Source organism: Schistocerca americana, chromosome 9 (genome assembly GCF_021461395.2).
Source record: "Schistocerca americana isolate TAMUIC-IGC-003095 chromosome 9, iqSchAmer2.1, whole genome shotgun sequence".
Classification (NCBI taxonomy): domain Eukaryota; kingdom Metazoa; phylum Arthropoda; class Insecta; order Orthoptera; family Acrididae; genus Schistocerca; species Schistocerca americana.
In genome coordinates, this window is record NC_060127.1 from 43,367,937 (window position 1) to 43,385,217 (window position 17,281).

General features: G+C 41.5%; 1 protein-coding gene across 9 annotated transcripts in view; it reads left to right on the forward strand.

The window, feature by feature from the left end:
• The window catches only part of LOC124551035 (speckle-type POZ protein-like), a 115,122-nt gene extending 105,336 nt beyond the window's left edge, over positions 1–9,786 (forward strand). For all 9 annotated transcript variants that reach the window (XM_047125895.1, XM_047125891.1, XM_047125893.1 and 6 more), the window contains one exon: positions 9,429–9,786. The gene's annotated coding sequence lies outside the window, so the exon portion shown is untranslated. The remainder of the gene's footprint in view (positions 1–9,428) is intronic.
• The last annotated feature ends 7,495 nt before the right edge of the window (positions 9,787–17,281 follow it).

Genomic DNA, 17,281 nt, shown 5'->3' on the forward strand with positions numbered 1-17,281 from the left:
AACACAAACAGTCATGTTCAGTCAGTGTGCATGAAAAAGCTGTGTGGACAGCAAATTCCCAAGCAACATGCCACTAAACAAGTCCAGATCATTCATGTAACAACACAGCCAACCACGGAACAGTGCACCCAGTGGCTGTAGTAAATGCTGTGAAAGGTCGCCCAAGTACAAAACTTAGCAAATGCCAGTCGGCCGATTTTTCATATGCCAAACAAGTCATGCCAAAGCAAATACAGGTCCATTACTAAATCTTTGTCAACTTCACCCTCACAAATTGTAGTAACTCATTGCAACAGGCAGGAAGTGATAGTTCTCTTAGGTGTAGAACGTAGTCGGGACAAGATTTGTGTTACTGTGACAGTACGTAAAAAATGACAATAGATGAGGAAGATGTTAAATTGCAAATGGACACTTGCACTTCAGTTACACTTCTGAACAATTATGTTCACTAATACCAAATCCAGCTATGCATATGTTGTCAGCTTAGAATGGACAGGAAATTCCACTTTTTTGGAACTTTCAGTATGCCAGCTATTTTCCTAGGTGTAACAAAAACAGTTGTATTCACACCGATTTCTGCCGAATCTTAACAGAATATTTTTGGCTTAGATTCTTTTGACATTTTTAGACTGTCAATCCACAAATCAGTTGTGCAAATTTCAATAGATGTGCTGACAGACAAGCTCCAAGCTGTGTGTGACAAATTTAGCAAACATTTTAGTGGCCGTCTTAGTTGTGCAAACAATGTTTCAGCTAATGCGTCATTCAGAGACAGTGCCCAACCAAAGCTTTGTTGAGCTAGGAAAGTGCCCATTGTCACTAGGGAACAGGTCGCTGAACAATGACTACAATGGCAAGCTGATGGTTTCATCGAACCAATCAGTGCAAGTCAGTGGTCTTCCCCATTAGTCATCGTTCCCAAACCTTCAAGAAGTCTTCAACAGTGTGCTGGTTCTAAGTCGATTGTGAACTCTCAGACAGTGATACACACTTACCTTTTGCCTCGCCCAGAGGATCTGCTGGACAGATTTGACGAGCATCATTACTTTTTCAAGAGAGGCTGGGTGGATGCTTACCCCCAATTGCCTTTGGATAACTTTTCAAAGAATTTTTTGGTTATTAACATTCATCTTGGGTTATTTGAATTTTAACACCTGCCCTTCAGTAGTGCGTCAGCACCAGCAATTTTTCAATGCTTTTTAGAACTAGTGACTGCCAAGCTGCCTTCTTGCTCAAATTACCTGGATAACATTGTGTTTGGACATTCTGCAGAAGAACATTTAGCCAATCTCGAGTGACTTTTTCAAGTGCTGTAATAACAGGCCTTAAGTGTCACAAAGACAAGTGCTCTTTTTTCCAGGCGGATATAGAATATCAGGAACATGTCAGTAATGTGCAAGGTATTCAACCCATCCAGACTCATTTGCAAGCTGTCAAAGATTTGCTGGCTCCCTAAAATCTAAAGGAACAGTGAGCAGTGTTGCGCAAACTGTACCACCACCACTACTACTACTACTACTACTACAACAAATTCATTCCTCATGCCTCTCAGATTGCAGCTCCGTTTCACATGTTACACCGTAATTTGCATGGACCAAAGAATGTCATTTGGCTTTTGATCAAACGCTTAGTAACACGTGCCTCATATATTTTGATATGGTTAAACCAGCAGTGTTAGCAGTTGATGGTTCTTCTATTGACGTAGGCACCGTTCTGTTGCATCATGTCAGATCAGCAGCTCATCCGATAGCATTTGCCTCCAAACTTCTAAGACTTGGGAAAATTACAGTTGGGTAGAAAAAGAAGCATTAGCGATGATTCATGGTGTAATCACCATGGAAGGACATTTTACTTGGTCACAGATCGTAAGCCACTCTCTTCAGTCTTCCACCCAAGCAAGCATGTTCCACCACACATGGTGCAGAAATTGCAACGATGGGCTCTATTGTTGTCAAACTAAAACTATGAAATCTTGTACTGCCCTACAGAACAACATTCAAATTCTGATATGCTACCAAGGTTACCAGTGGACAGAGATGATCAGTTCAACTCCTCCGAAGTATCTTGTTTTCAGATAGATGATATATACGCTTCTTTCCCATGGGCCGTCATTGCATAGCACAGGAGACAGCTGTGGGTGCAGATTTAAGCGCTGTGCTGAATTACATGCACATAAGTTGGCAAAGAAGAATGAAAGACGTTGTTCGGCCGGAACTACATTGGTACTTCACTCACCATCGAGCCTTGTCAGTACTGCGTGGTGTTTTACTGTTACACACTGAGAATGACAGGCTCTTCAGCAGGATGTTTTAAGGTTGTTGTGTCAGGGACACTGGGGCATTGTGAGGACAAATCAGCTTCCTCGACGCCATTGTTCTTGCTCAGGGATGGATGCCTTGATTGAAGATCTGACATCATGCTGCGCCACTTTTATGGAGCAACAGGTTGCACCACCTCAATGCTTTTCTGACTGGCACGCCCAAATGGTCTGTGGAAAACCACCCACATTGGGCTGCGAGTACTATCAGAACACTTACTTCAATTTTTTTTTTTTGCATCAAAGGCTTGCCAGTAGTGTTAGTGTCTGATAATGGATTGCAGTTTACCACATAGGAATTTGAACACATTTATATGACTAACAGTATCAAAGATATTACCACAGTGCAGTTCCACCTGCAATCAAATGGTGAAGCTGAACGTTTTGTGCAAACATTCAAGGCACAGATGAGTAAACCGTGGAACTCACTCATGAGAGCAGGCCTTGGGACTTTAGCTGTCCACCTACCATGCACTGCCGTGAGATGAACGTTCCCTGATGGAACTCCTGCACGGCCACTGGCATTGCACTGCTTCATCTGCTGCTGAGTACCGGTCAGTACAATGATTCTCATTTTCAGAGCCAGGAGGCAGTAATCTTCAGGATCTTCTGGCCTGGACAGCAATGGCAACAGAGGACCATTTTGTATGTCCTCGGACACAAGATGTTCTTGTTATCTTCCTGTCTAGGGTTGCTGCTTAAAAGGATCCAGAACCAGCTTCACCCGTGAGACTCTGGAAGCCCGGAGCCAGTGTCGCAGCTGCCCACTGTGGACCAGATGGCATCTCAGCCCAAAGCACTTCCCATGGAAGTGGACCCGTTGTCATCCCCGATGCCAATATCACAGCAGCCCATGTCGCTATGGGCGATGCCTTTGTGCCCTCTTGCCTCCCTCTCTGATTGGGGGGAGGGGTGTCCTCCAGTGTTCGAGACTCTGACCCTGGATGTAGGCGTACGCCCTTCCTGCAGTTTGCCAGGCATATCCGTGAGGGTTCAGGCGAATGATGGGTCACGGACAGGTGCCTGTTGACAGCTTCAGCTGGCCGATCTGCTGCAGGTGTACCCCGACCTCCCCCTCTCCATCGGATCCCACCGCAACCATATACAACCACAACTAGGCAGTACGGGGGGAAGAGTATGGTGTCATAAGCACAGCACACCCCACCAGGTGGCACCACAGGCATCAATAGGTCGACAAACCACCCAATGATTGCCACACCAAGAAGTCACAGCAGTGGTGCCACTAGACAAGTGATACACGGCAGCGTCAAAGCAGAGGGGATAGTTCAAAGTCAGCTCTACTACTGAGAAGACCATCTTCTCCTTTGTACCTCACGGCGCATCGTCTGCTTCTAGCGAGTCCACACCAGCCCATCTTCAGTGATCATTCTAGTGGGACAAGAACTGTTTACCACCCAGCCTTAGCTTCTGGGATAGTAGTGAAACTTCAGTGTTTGCTGCCTGAGCCGATTTGTAGAAAGTTTAATATGTGTTAATAAATGTGTGTGTTCTTGTCATTAATCATTCTAAGTGTTTTAGTGTTCTCTCACAGTGCTTCCCCCACCACACTATAAACAGTTGAGGGTGGCGATGAGTAAAATCTCCTTCTGTGGTTATATCAAGAGTAAGATACAACACCCACCAATCCAGATTGCTTCTTCCAGTTTCCAGTGTGTGTGTGTGTGTGTGTGTGTGTGTGTGTGTGTGTGTGTGTGTGTGTGTGTGTGTGTTCAATTGTTGGACATTCCTTTTGTTGTGCCTGTTTGCAACTCAGCATCTCCACTATATGGTGAGTAGCAATCTATCCTTTCCGTAATATTGTTGTGAAGAGTTTTAGGTGTCTCATGTTCAGTTTGTTATGACAGATTGACAAGGGCACATATTTTAAGATGTTTTTTCCTAAATTAGTTGTTCGGAAAATATAGTATCATTTTACATTCCCAGATTAAACCACTACTTCTGAGGTCTACATTTTTAATTCGTATAATAGATTAGTGTAGGGGTTATTTTATATTTACACATGGACTGTGGAAAATGAGGTCACATCAAGATAGGTTTTGAAGGATTCGGAAAGGCATTGTGGTGTAACAAAATTGCTGGTGCACTACCGTCACTAGTGCATTCACAGGCAGTGTCTAATTTGACCAAGCTTAGTTTTAATGAGCTATTATTAATACATTTAATTCTTAATTTCACAAGGATTTTTTCAATTATTTGTTTATTTATTTATTTACAAGGTGTACAACTTTGCTTCTGTCATTTTTTCCCCATCATTTGAGGCTTTAATGAAACAAATTGGTTACACATTTATCATTCAAAGTATTTTCCATCGCTGGCCACTACTTTCTCCCATCTTTTGGGCAGTGTACAAATCTTGTGTCGAAAAAATTGTTCATCTTTTGAAGCGATCCACGAATCGATCCAATTTGTGACTTCTTCATGAGATTGGAAGTGTTGGTTAGCCAGGCCATGCACCATTGATCTAAACAGGTAATAGTCAGAGGGAGCAATATCTGGAGAATACGGCAGGTGGGATAGGACTTCCCATTTTAACATTTCCAAGTATGTTTTGACCTCTTTTGCAACGTGGGGCCTCTTTTGTAACGTGGGGTTCAGTGTTGTCATGCTGCAAAATCACTTTATCGTACCTCTCGCTGTATTGTGGCCGTTTGTCTTTTAATGTTCTGCTCAAACGCATTAATTGTGTTTGATAATGAACACTTGTGATTGTTGGTTTTAACACCTGACATGACACCAAGCTGGTCCCACCAAATGCAGAGCATGATCTTGGAGCCATGAATATTCGGTTTGGCCGTTGATGTGGAAGCATGGCTGGGATATTCCCATGATTTTTTGTGTTTAGGGCTATCGAAATGAACCCAGTTTTCGTCCCCAGTTATTGACTCTGAAGCAACTGTTCGCAAACACACAAACACCTTTCAATGTCTCTTGGTTTCAGCTCACACGGGACCGAAGTTCCTTCTTTCTGAATCATGCCCATAGTCTTGTGACGTTTTGAAATGGCTTGCTGTTGCACTCCCACTAATCGTGCCAATTCTTCTCGAGTTTGATGCGAGTCTTCACTCAGCAATGTCTCTAATTCTGCATCTTTGAAAACATTAGCTCTTCCACCACTATGCCATTAAAATCATCGTTCTTGAAGCGTTGAAACCACTCACAACACATTCTATCACTAATAGCATCCTTACCATACGTGCTTGAGAGCATTCGATCAGACTCAGCCATTGTTTTCTTCATATTGAAAAACAAAATAGTAACACCTACCGCAAATGACGAGAATTAGGCTCGTAAACTGACATTTTCAATCAAGTACAACTTTATGATGCAAACACAAATCGACTAATGTTTGAATGAGGTTATGTTGACCGAGGTCCAAGCTAACTGCCTGATGTCTGCGATCTGTTTCTTTCAATCGCTACTTACCGTTGTCACCACCTATCGGCAAATGGCGGAAGTGAAGTTGTATTTAATTCAAATTGTATTTCATTTAAAGTCGGAATTAGATTAACTTTACAGTTGGGCAAATATTCGACAGTAGTGCACATTTCTGCAGGAAATGGTAAAAGTATAGATGGGAAAATTAGTGTACTTACATGTTTTGTGCAGCAGTGTTGTCAACGCGTGATGGTATGATGGGAATGAAAGAGGTTGCCTCAGCTATTGGTTCCACACAGCCAGTGAGACAGCAGTGGGCAGATGATGGGTTTGGAAGCAAGGAGAAAAGGAATATATTGTCACATTCTTTTATTGGTATAGGTGCACAATCGGCTATGTATTTGAAAAAGCAGCTGTTTACACAGGTCCTGCCATGACCCAACCTCAGAAATTGCAACATATACAGAAGAAACAGCTGAAATCTACATCTACATAATACTCCACAAGCCACCATATGGTGTGTGATGGAGGGTACACTGTTTCTCTACTAGTTGTTTTATTTTCTGTTCCACTCGCAAATAGAGCAAGGGAGAAATAGCTGCCTGTATGCCTCCGTATGAGCCCTAATTTCTTGTAATTTATCTTTGTGGTCTTTATGCACAGTGTATGTTGGAGGCAGTAGGATGGTTCAGCAGTCAGCTTCAAATGCCAATTCCCTAAATTTTCTCAATAGTGCTCTTCGAAAAGAACATTGCCTTCCCTCCAGGAATTCACAGTAGAGTTCCCGAAGCCTCTCCATAACACTTATTGTTGTTCGAACCCACTGGGAACAAATGTAGCTGCCCGCCTCTAAATTGCTTCGATGTCTTCCTTCAACCTGACGTGGTACTCGAGCAGTATTCACGAATAGTTGCACCAGCGTTGGTGGTCTCCCTTACAGATCAACTACACTTTCCTAAAAGTCTCCCAATAAACCAAAGTCACCCATTTACCTTCCCTACCATAGTCCTCACATGCTCGTTCCGTTTCATATTTTTTTTGCAACATTACGCTCAGATATTTGAAGGATGTGAGTGTGTCAAGCAGGATACTACTAATGCTGTATCTGAACATTATGCGTTTCTTTTTCCTACTTGTCCACATTAACTCACGTTTTCCCACATTTAGAGCTAGCTGCCATTCATCACACAAACAAAATTTTATCCAAGTCATCTTGTACCTTCCTGCAGTCACCCAACTTCGACACCTTACCATATACCACAGAATTACCAGCAAACAACTGCAGATTTCTGCCCATGTACCACTTTATGTATATAGGTAACAACAGCGGTTTTATCAACTTCCATGGGGCACTTCATACAATACCCTAGTCTCTGATGAACTCTCTCCATCGAGGACAACATACTGGGTTCTGTTACTTAAGAAGTCCAAACTACTCGCATGTCCGCCCTTCATCCACAGTGCAATACTGAGAAAAGGGCAATCTGAGTTTTGCACAAGCAATGCTTTCTAAAACCATGCTGATTTGTGAACATAAGCTTCTTGATCTCAAGAAAATTTATTATATTCGAACTGAGAATATGTTCAAGGATTCTGCAGTAAACCGAATTTAAGAATATTGGTCTGTAATTTTGTGGGTTCATTCTTTTACCATCCTTTTATACAGAAGTCACCTGCACTATTTGTGACACTGGCAGTTAAAATTTCTGTGCTGCTTTGTTGACTCCCACTGATTAGGTGAATCTATCATCCTAGATGATGCCGACAAGGATGACTAAAAATAGTAATATCACAGATGAATGGCTTAGATACTAAGCAAAGACCACTTGTCAAACTGTAGGCTGTTGATAAATGACGTACGTTTAGAATAAGCATACTGATACTTTCTTATCAGTGACACAGTTTGCAATTTTAATTAGAGTATGTTAAAAATAGAATTTTCTATAAAGGCAGATATTTTGGCGACTTATTTTTGTTGAAAATGACCAGTAGAACCAGAGGAAGGGCACTGCAACCACAGGGGAAATGTCTGTGATAATTACTCTTTGCAACATGACATAGCTCTACAGCCAGAAAACCTTTATCTGTGACCTTTGAAGCCTGTGCGCTTACACAATGTATTCTTACTTTGATTTTGAGTATTTGATATGCCCTGTTTCTTCCTTAATGTCTGCTGGCAATGTGATCAGAAGACTTTCAGACCATTTTTTTCTGTTACTTACCACATATTTCAGATCTGGCAGTGCTGGGTCTGTGTGAATAATGCCAAATTGTGCACCATGGTTTGGAGCTGTGGTAACTGTGGGTCCCCCTATAACAAGCTGAGTTCATCAGTTGTATTGTAGGTGGTAACCTTCAGTAGCACCTCGCCTGTTACATTGATGTGACAAAAGTCATAAGATAGCAATACACACACATACAGATGGTGGTGGTGGTGGTGGTGGTGGTGGTGGTGGTGTCATGTGCACAAAGTATAAAGTGGTAGTGCATTGACGGAACTGTCATTTGTAATCAGGTGATTCGTGTGAAAAGGTTTCCGGCGTGATTGTAGTCGGACAACAGGAATTAACAGACTTGAACACGGAATGGTAGTTGGAGGGATATTACATTTTGGAAATAGTGAAGAAATGCAGTATTCAAAGATCCAGTGTTAAGGTTGTTCCGAGAGTACCAAATTCCAGGTATTATCTCTTGTCACGGACAATGCAGTGGCCGATAGCCTTCACTTAACGACCGAGTACAGCTGCATTTGCATAGTGTTGTCAGTGGAAACAGACAAACGACACTATGTGAAATAACCGCATAAATCAGTATGGGAAGTACAATGAATTTATCCATTAAGACAGTGCGGCGAAATCTGGTGTTACTGGGGTATGGCAGCAGATGACTGAAACGATTCCCTTTGCTAGCAGCATGAAATCGCATGCAGCATTTCTCCTGCGCTTGTAACCATATCAGTTGGATTCCAGCCAAGTGGCAAACTGTGGCGTGGTCAGATGTGTCCTGATTTCAGTTTGTAAGAGCGGATGATAGGGTTTGAGTGTGGTACAGATCCCATGAAACCATGGACCCAAGGTGTTGTCAAGATATTGTGCAAGCTGGTGGTGGCTCCATGATGGTGTGGACTGTGTTCACATGGAATGGAGTGGATCCTCTGGTCCCATTAAACCAACCATGATTGTAAATGGTTATGTTCAGCTACTTGGAGACCATGTTCCCAGACACCGATGGAATTGTTATGAATGGCAATGCCAATGTCACAGGGCCACAGTTGTTTGCAATTGGTTTAAAGAACATTCCGTACAATTCGAGTGAATGGTTTGGCCGCCCAGATCCCATAAAAACATTTACAAGACATAATTGAGAGGTGCACATAAACCTGTACCGACAACACTTTCATAATTAGGAATGGTTATGCAGGCAGTATGGCTCAATATTTTGGCAGGGGACTTCCAACGGGTTGTTGAATCTGTGCCATGTTGAGTTGCTGTACTATACCAGGGAAAAGGAGGCCTGACACGGTATTGGGAGTTATCCCATTCTTTTGTTACCTCATTGCAAAGCACTAAAATGTTCAAACCAGCCTTCGTTTTGAGGACAGGGTAGTTAACGTGTAGCTGAAAGCAATTTTTGGGTGAGGCTAACCCAATAGCCATATTAGTACTTTATTTAGCAGTGTTGCACAATCAGAAATAAATTTCTTTTATCTCCCCAGTGTTCTGTGATGGGTTCCTGTGTTCCTGTGCTGCTGTGCATGTAATGGGTGACATACAAGGATCCAAGATGAGAAGTCCGCTTGAAGTTTGGAGGGCAGTATAACGTGATGATTATTATTATTTCTTTGTAATACCCTGTATCTTGTGAAATTGATTCACAACTTATTACTGTAGTGTAGTTAGGTTACCAAATTTTGATATGCCTAAAAGTTATATAATTCCTTAAAGTATTTTAATGTATGTGTTTCCTCATTAGTAACTTCATACATTGTATGAATAAATATATTGTTTATGATATTAAAAACTATTTCGATACTGTGATCTTCAAATGTGTTTGCAATTTATGTTGAAGCATTACTTCTTTCTTGATTTTTTTTTTTTCTTTCTTTCAAAGTTTTTACTTGAGAATGTGAAACACTTAATTACTTTCATTTAAACTTCTATGTGCTCATTTGCAAGTAGAAAAACTTAAGTTTTGTAATAAACAAACAAATAAATATCAAAGTGTAGAACTAGATTCTGCCTGTGCTACAGTTGTTTTACTTAATTTGAAGGATGAAGTTGTTTCATCAAATTGGTAACTTTGTTCTTTCACTTATTTGTAAAATAACTGGATAACCTTCCCATCTGACACACTGCATTGAATTTACTGTGACTGTAAAACACAGCTTGCATTTTCCACGCATAATTTTTCAGATAAGTCAAGGTGAATAGGAATACTGGCTGCAAAATGCGTTCAGCACAGTATCATATGGAGCATCTTCACTAAAATTTGAATGACTTGAAAAAATTTTTGATTGTTATAATCAAGGAAAAGTTTAGTCATTAATGGTTGTAATCGTATGTAGGAGGATGAAAAATTTCCATGCCTTGACTCTGTGTAAATGCAAGATAAAGTCTATAACAAAGCAAAATGAGATGATTATCAATTACAGTGTTAGTGGGAAACCTGTCAATTTGTTTACATACGTGTAATGCAACATTTATGGACATAACATAGGTAAAAGGGAGTACAAATATCTAAAAAAAAAAAAAAATTAAATGGCAGAAAATGCGAGAATGGTAAATGCAAAATTGCCAAGAATGGTTAGAGGAGAATGCGAAGTTGTAGAAGCATGAATGACCCTAGAAAAGGATGGGACCTGCCAGTAAAAACAGGTGGGGCGTATTGAGTTGCCACTAGAGAAGCAATAATGGCAGAATGAGACATTCAGGAGAGCTCAGTGACTTTGAACCTGAACTAGTCATTTTATGTCACCATGTAATAAATACATCAGGGGTATTTCAACCCTTCTAAAGCTGCCCAAGTCGACTGTCAGTGATATGGTTGTGAAGTGGAAATGCGAAGGAAAAAAACAAGATGAAGCAGACCTCATATTGTCAGACATGGACCGTTGAGCTTTGCAGAGGGCGGTTGTAAAAAAATCAAGGAATCACTTGTGAGTTCCAATGTGCTTATACCAGTTTAGCTAAATTACTGGGATACAATGCTCCAGCAGTTCCTCGCACGCTCTACATTTCTTTAATAAGTGCTAAGCGACCCTTTAGGTGACATTTCTTTAATCTGCGCTAAGCGACCCTTTAGGTGGTGTAAAGAGTGACTTCATTGGTAATTTGAAACAAATGATCTGGAGTGATGAATCGTGCATTACCATGCAGCAGTCTGATGGGAGGGTTTTGGTTTGATGAATGAGAGGATAACATTACTTGCTGTCGTGTATGGGCAACAGCAAAGTACAAAGGTGGTTGTCTTATGGTATGGGGGTGTTTCTCATGGTTAGGGTGTGGTCTCCTTACTGTGTTTTAAGAAATGCTAAATGGTTTTGCAGCATTATGAACTGTGTAAAGTAGGGGGAAGCACATCATAGATGGTGGTGATTGGTTTTATCAGCCTGAAAATGCGCTCTGTGATAAAGCATCACCTGTGATGCGGTCGTTTCTTCTCAATAACGTGCCTGAAATGAACTACCTAGCCCAGAGTTTCAACGAAACCTGGCCCCAATGGAGCACATTTGGTATGAATTAGAACGTCAGCTTTGCTATAAGTCCCAATGTCCAACATCACTACCTACTCTGGTTCTGACTCTTGAGAAAAAATAGACAGCCATTCCTCCACAGACATTGAGAACCTCACTGAAAGTGTCCCCAGTGGAGTTCAAGCTGTCATAAAGGTGAAGAGAGGACACACCCAACATTAATGTTCACTAATAGGTGCCCATACTATACTTTTGATCAGATAGTGTAGTTTGGTTTCCATGAAGCATTTGGGTGTACAAACTGAATGAATTATGGTTCATTGGAGAAAATAGGACTGAGAAATTAATTGGATCATTTAAACTTTAGTTACACGTGTTGTTGTTCTGGTCTTCAGTCCTAGGACTGGTTTGATGCAGCTCTCCATGCTACTCTATCCTGTGCAAGCTCCTTCATCTCCCAATACCTACTGCAACCTACATCCTTCTGAATCTGCTTAGTGTATTCATCTCTTGGTCTCCCTCTACGATTTTTACCCTCCACGCTGCCCTCCAATGCTAAATTTGTGATCCCTTGATGCCTCAAAACATGTCCTACCAAACGATCCCTTCTTCTAGTCAAGTTGTGCCACAAACTTCTCTTCTCCTCAATCCTATTCGATACCTCCTCGTTAGTTACGTGATCTACCCACCTTATCTTCAGCATTCTTCTGTAGCACCACATTTCGAAAGCTTCTATTCTCTTCTTGTCCAAACTAGTTATCGTCCATGCTTCACTTCCATACATGGCTACACTCCATACAAATACTTTCAGAAATGACTTCCTGACACTTATATCTATACTCAATGTTAACAAATTTCTCTTCAAACAATTTCCTTGCCATTGCCAGTCTTCATTTTATATCCTCTCTACTTCGACCATCATCAGTTATTTTGCTCCCCAAATAGCAAAACTCCTTTACTTCTTTAAGTGTCTCATATCCTAATCTAATTCCCTCAGCATCACCCGATTTAATTTGACTACATTCCATTATCCTCGTTTTGCTTTTGTTGATGTTCATCTTATATCCTCCTTTCAAGACACTGTCCATTCTGTTCAACTGCTCTTCCAAGTCCTTTGCTGTCTCTGACAGAATTACAATGTCATCGGCGAACCTCAAAGTTTTTACTTCTTCTCCATTAATTTTAATACCTACTCCGAATTTTTCTTTTGTTTCCTTTACTGCTTGCTCAATATACAGATTGAATAACATCGGGGAGAGGCTACAAACCTGTTTCACTCCTTTCCCAACCACTGCTTCCCTTTCATGCCCCTCGACTCTTATAACTGTTACACGTATCATCAGTTAAATTCATGTATGATTTTTAAGAATATAACTATAACAATTAAGATAGTTCAATTTTTTTCCTTCTCACAAGCTTCAAGTTAAGAAGTTAGAGGCTGTTTGAGTTTGCTGTGGTATCCTGTAGCAGTATTGTAAAGCATAAAAAATAGTCTGTATATTCCTGTATGTATTGCTTCACTGAGTTTGTCTTTTGCATGGGAGAGTTCCTGCTGTGTTCTTGCTGGTTCCATCTCTTGTCTCTGTATTTCTAAGTGCAGAATTTGTTACAAATCAACCAAAAAGAACTTCAGCGGCTGTGTTGGTAAAGGTTGTATTAACAAATGAGTAATGGGCTGTCTATGTCGTGTTAGTTACATGGTAGACACTGCAGGGCAACTTCCAGACCTCGGTCAGTAGCCAACTCTGAACTGTGCACATACTGAACAGCTCTAGTTACGGCAGATTATGCAGGGAGGGTGTGAGCTCTGCCGATCAAACTCCCACATGATGTTCAACTGTATTTGCTATAAGTTTGATAATTGAAAGCCAAGATTGATCAACCATCAGACTGCAATCAGAGGTACCTCATACACTAAGGTTACTTGCTTCATTGAGATATTGGAAAACTGGCAGTCACAGGAGGCAGATTTGTTTCTTGACAGAAATCAGTTTTGGGTGTCAAGTTTACTGTCATTAGCACTCTATGGATAGTTTGTGAAAATTGTGAAAAAACCGTTCTTCGAACAGGTTCCAGGAGGAATGTCAGGTTTTGCATTATCTGAAGAAATCTGCTGTTTATTGGGTGGCTGCTTCGTGTTAGACTCTTAAGTTTGTTAATCGAGTTGGAGGCAGTGTGTGTGCCACCCTACAGCACAGAAGCCATGTGGTGCCCTGGCACCACCGAATGTTGACTGTGACTCTGAAGCCACCCTGAGAAGATTGTGTGTCATGGATAGCTTGTGTACTTCCATAGTCAATGTGGAGGAATGGGAAAAAGGCGGGTGGTGTAGGAACACAAAGATCACACAGAATATAACAGCATACTGAAAAGGAACCATTGCAACCCATGCACCAAAACTTAGTGCGCAAGTGGGAAGTCTTCCATACTGAAATCCTGTAAACTATGTTTGAAGCCAAAAGTGAATGGATACATTATGTTTATTTTAGTAATTGTGCATTTTTTGCTGCAAAGCTTACCTACAAGTAAACAGTTGTTTGATGCCCTGTAAGAATTAGAAATATGTGTTAGGAATTTAAACTCTGTCAGTGTTGTAATGAGCAGTTGTAAGAGAAAAGGTGGCCAATGGTCTTCAGCATTGAACTGCAGAAATAATTAAAATGCAGATGAGAACATTTGCTTTTTCAGCTTTCCGAAAAATGAATGGTAAGTGAACATTGTTATATGTTTGTAGCTTATGAAGAGTTAACTTTTAGCAGCTCTGAATCAGAGCAGTTTGTATTTATTAACTAGCCTCATGTCTAATCAGATAGGAGAAGATGGAAGGTTAATCACAATGTAGCATATGTTTCAAAGTTACATTTAATCCACTCCGAGGAAATGGGCTGTGAACTCGAGGAGAGCTGAAGGAGGATGAAAAATGCTTCAGTAAGAACTGCACAATATGTAATGTGCACATTAAAGATATAATATATGCTAACTTTCTGAAAAACTGGATCTTTTTCCAGCATTATTCAATACACCAAAGGCAGTATTCATTCAAAAAGAAAGAATGCAGGGGTAGTGCCAGTGAAATAGTCAAGAGCCTAAGAAGGCTAATTTTGACATACAGGTAAATATGATTCATATTACATAATATGGTAGAGTGAACTTATAGGTTCAGGCCTAATTCAAAACTTTGTAAAAATTAATTTTTAATGCAACCCACTGTCTTCATTTCGAGTAATAATTACGTGTTACTTTAAGGCTCAAAACATAAATGAAAATTCCAGCTCAAACAAACATTAAAACTTCCGCAAAGTGTCCCGTAGCAGCTGTCTCTACTGGAAGTTAAATTGATTTATCAGCTCACAATCCCAGAAAAGAAAACTTAAGAAGCTAAAGATAATCACTGCAAGGATAAAAAAAAATGACATTTACCAAACAAAGTCCTCTGAAGATGTAAGCAGACGCAGTTCACAGGTTGCACATGTGAACAGTACTGAATTAAAAAGCTTATCAAAAAAGTTTGTAAGTAATTTATCACAACTTGTTAAAATTCAGATAGATTTAAGAGAACATAGCAAGAAGAGGATGCAGTATCCAAAAGAATGAAAAACATGTCTCTTACACTACAGTATATTTTCATAGTCCCAATGCTTACAGGTTTATGCAAAATATAGTACAGTTGTCCACAACTAGGTGCTTAATGATTATGACAGAAAAATGGCAGTACGTTCCTGGCCCAAATGGGTGTATTTTTTCCAGTCTGAAGTTCGAAGTAGCTATTTAAGTGAGATATACTGTGTCTCAAGTGTAGATGAAATTTCATAGAAAGCATTTATCTTTTATTCAAAAAGCACAGGATGAAATAGTAGGTCCCCATAAGACACATACTGTGGAACTGAAGCCTGCAACATCTATGTTAGTTTTCACAATTTCAAGTGAATGGGGCAACTGGAAACACTATGTCTTTTGCTTGGAGATCACACAAAATTTTATGTGTGTGATGTTACCACATTTATTTAAGTGTATGAGAAACAGTTGGCTAAAATAGTATCAAATTTTATAGCTATCTGTAACAGGCTAAGAATTTGACTGGTGTTCATATTTTTCCCAATGGATGTCAGAAAATGAAGACCAAATTAGGTGCAGTAGTCAGATTTTCAGTCACACTGTTGTTTACTAACACATATCAGCCTAGGTGCCCTTGATTCATGTGCAATAGAAACTGCAGAATTTCTAAAAATATGTAATAATGTTTTTTATTTATAAAACTCAAGTTCTAAGACATTAGATAAATTGTATGCTAGAGCTTGGATAGGTTCTGAAAAGCATCATGAACTGTAAATGATATTTTTTTCACTTGAAAAGGTCTCTCTATGCAAATAACAAAGAAAATGAGGATGTACCAAGTACTATGAAATGCATTCATGGGTTTATAATTACGATAAATGCATTTCTGCAGATCTAGTCACATTTAAAGACTTGTCATTTTGTTTTTCCCTCACTCGAAGATTAAATCAGGACTGCCTTGAATGTTATACACCATCAAGGAGGCAACTCGTGCAGTCCTATTCAAATACAATTTCAAAGAGCCTTCAAACATCAGTTAGTCTCAGTTGTTTGCAGCAGTTAAAACTGTGCTTCCAAAGTGCACTCCTGGAAATTGAAATAAGAACACCGTGAATTCATTGTCCCAGGAAGGGGAAACTTTATTGACACATTCCTGGGGTCAGATATATCACATGATCACACTGACAGAACCACAGGCACATAGACACAGGCAACAGAGCATGCACAATGTCGGCACTAGTACAGTGTATATCCACCTTTCGCAGCAATGCAGGCTGCTATTCTCCCATGGAGACAATCGTAGAGATGCTGGATGTAGTCCTGTGGAACGGCTTACCATGCCATTTCCACCTGGCGCCTCAGTTGGACCAGCGTTCGTGCTGGACGTACAGACCGCGTGAGACGACGCTTCATCCAGTCCCAAACATGCTCAATGGGGGACAGATCCGGAGATCTTGCTGGCCAGGGTAGTTGACTTACACCTTCTAGAGCACGTTGGGTGGCACGGGATACATGCGGACGTGCATTGTCCTGTTGGAACAGCAAGTTCCCTTGCCGGTCTAGGAATGGTAGAACGATGGGTTCGATGACGGTTTGGATGTACCGTGCACTATTCAGTGTCCCCTTGACGATCGCCAGTGGTGTACGGCCAGTGTAGGAGATCGCTCCCCACACCATGATGCCGGGTGTTGGCCCTGTGTGCTTCGGTCGTATGCAGTCCTGATTGTGGCGCTCACCTGCACGGCGCCAAACACGCATACGACCATCATTGGCACCAAGGCAGAAGCGACTCTCATCGCTGAAGACGACACGTCTCCATTCGTCCCTCCATTCACGCCTGTCGCGACACCACTGGAGGTGGGCTGCACGATGTTGGGGCGTGAGCGGAAGACGGCCTAACGGTGTGCGGGACCGTAGCCCAGCTTCATGGAGACGGTTGCGAATGGTCCTCGCCGATACCCCAGGAACAACAGTGTCCCTAATTTGCTGGGAAGTGGCGGTGCGGTCCCCTACGGCACTGCGTAGGATCCTACGGTCTTGGCGTGCATCCGTGCGTCGCTGCGGTCCGGTCCCAGGTCGACGGGCACGTGCACCTCCCGCCAACCACTGGCGACAACATCGATGTACTCACGCCCCACGTGTTGAGCAATTTGGCGGTACGTCCACCCGGCCTCCCGCATGCCCACTATACGCCCTCGCTCAAAGTCCGTCAACTGCACATACGGTTCACGTCCACGCTGTCGCGGCATGCTACCAGTGTTAAAGACTGCGATGGAGCTCCATATGCCACGGCAAACTGGCTGACACTGACGGCGGCGGTG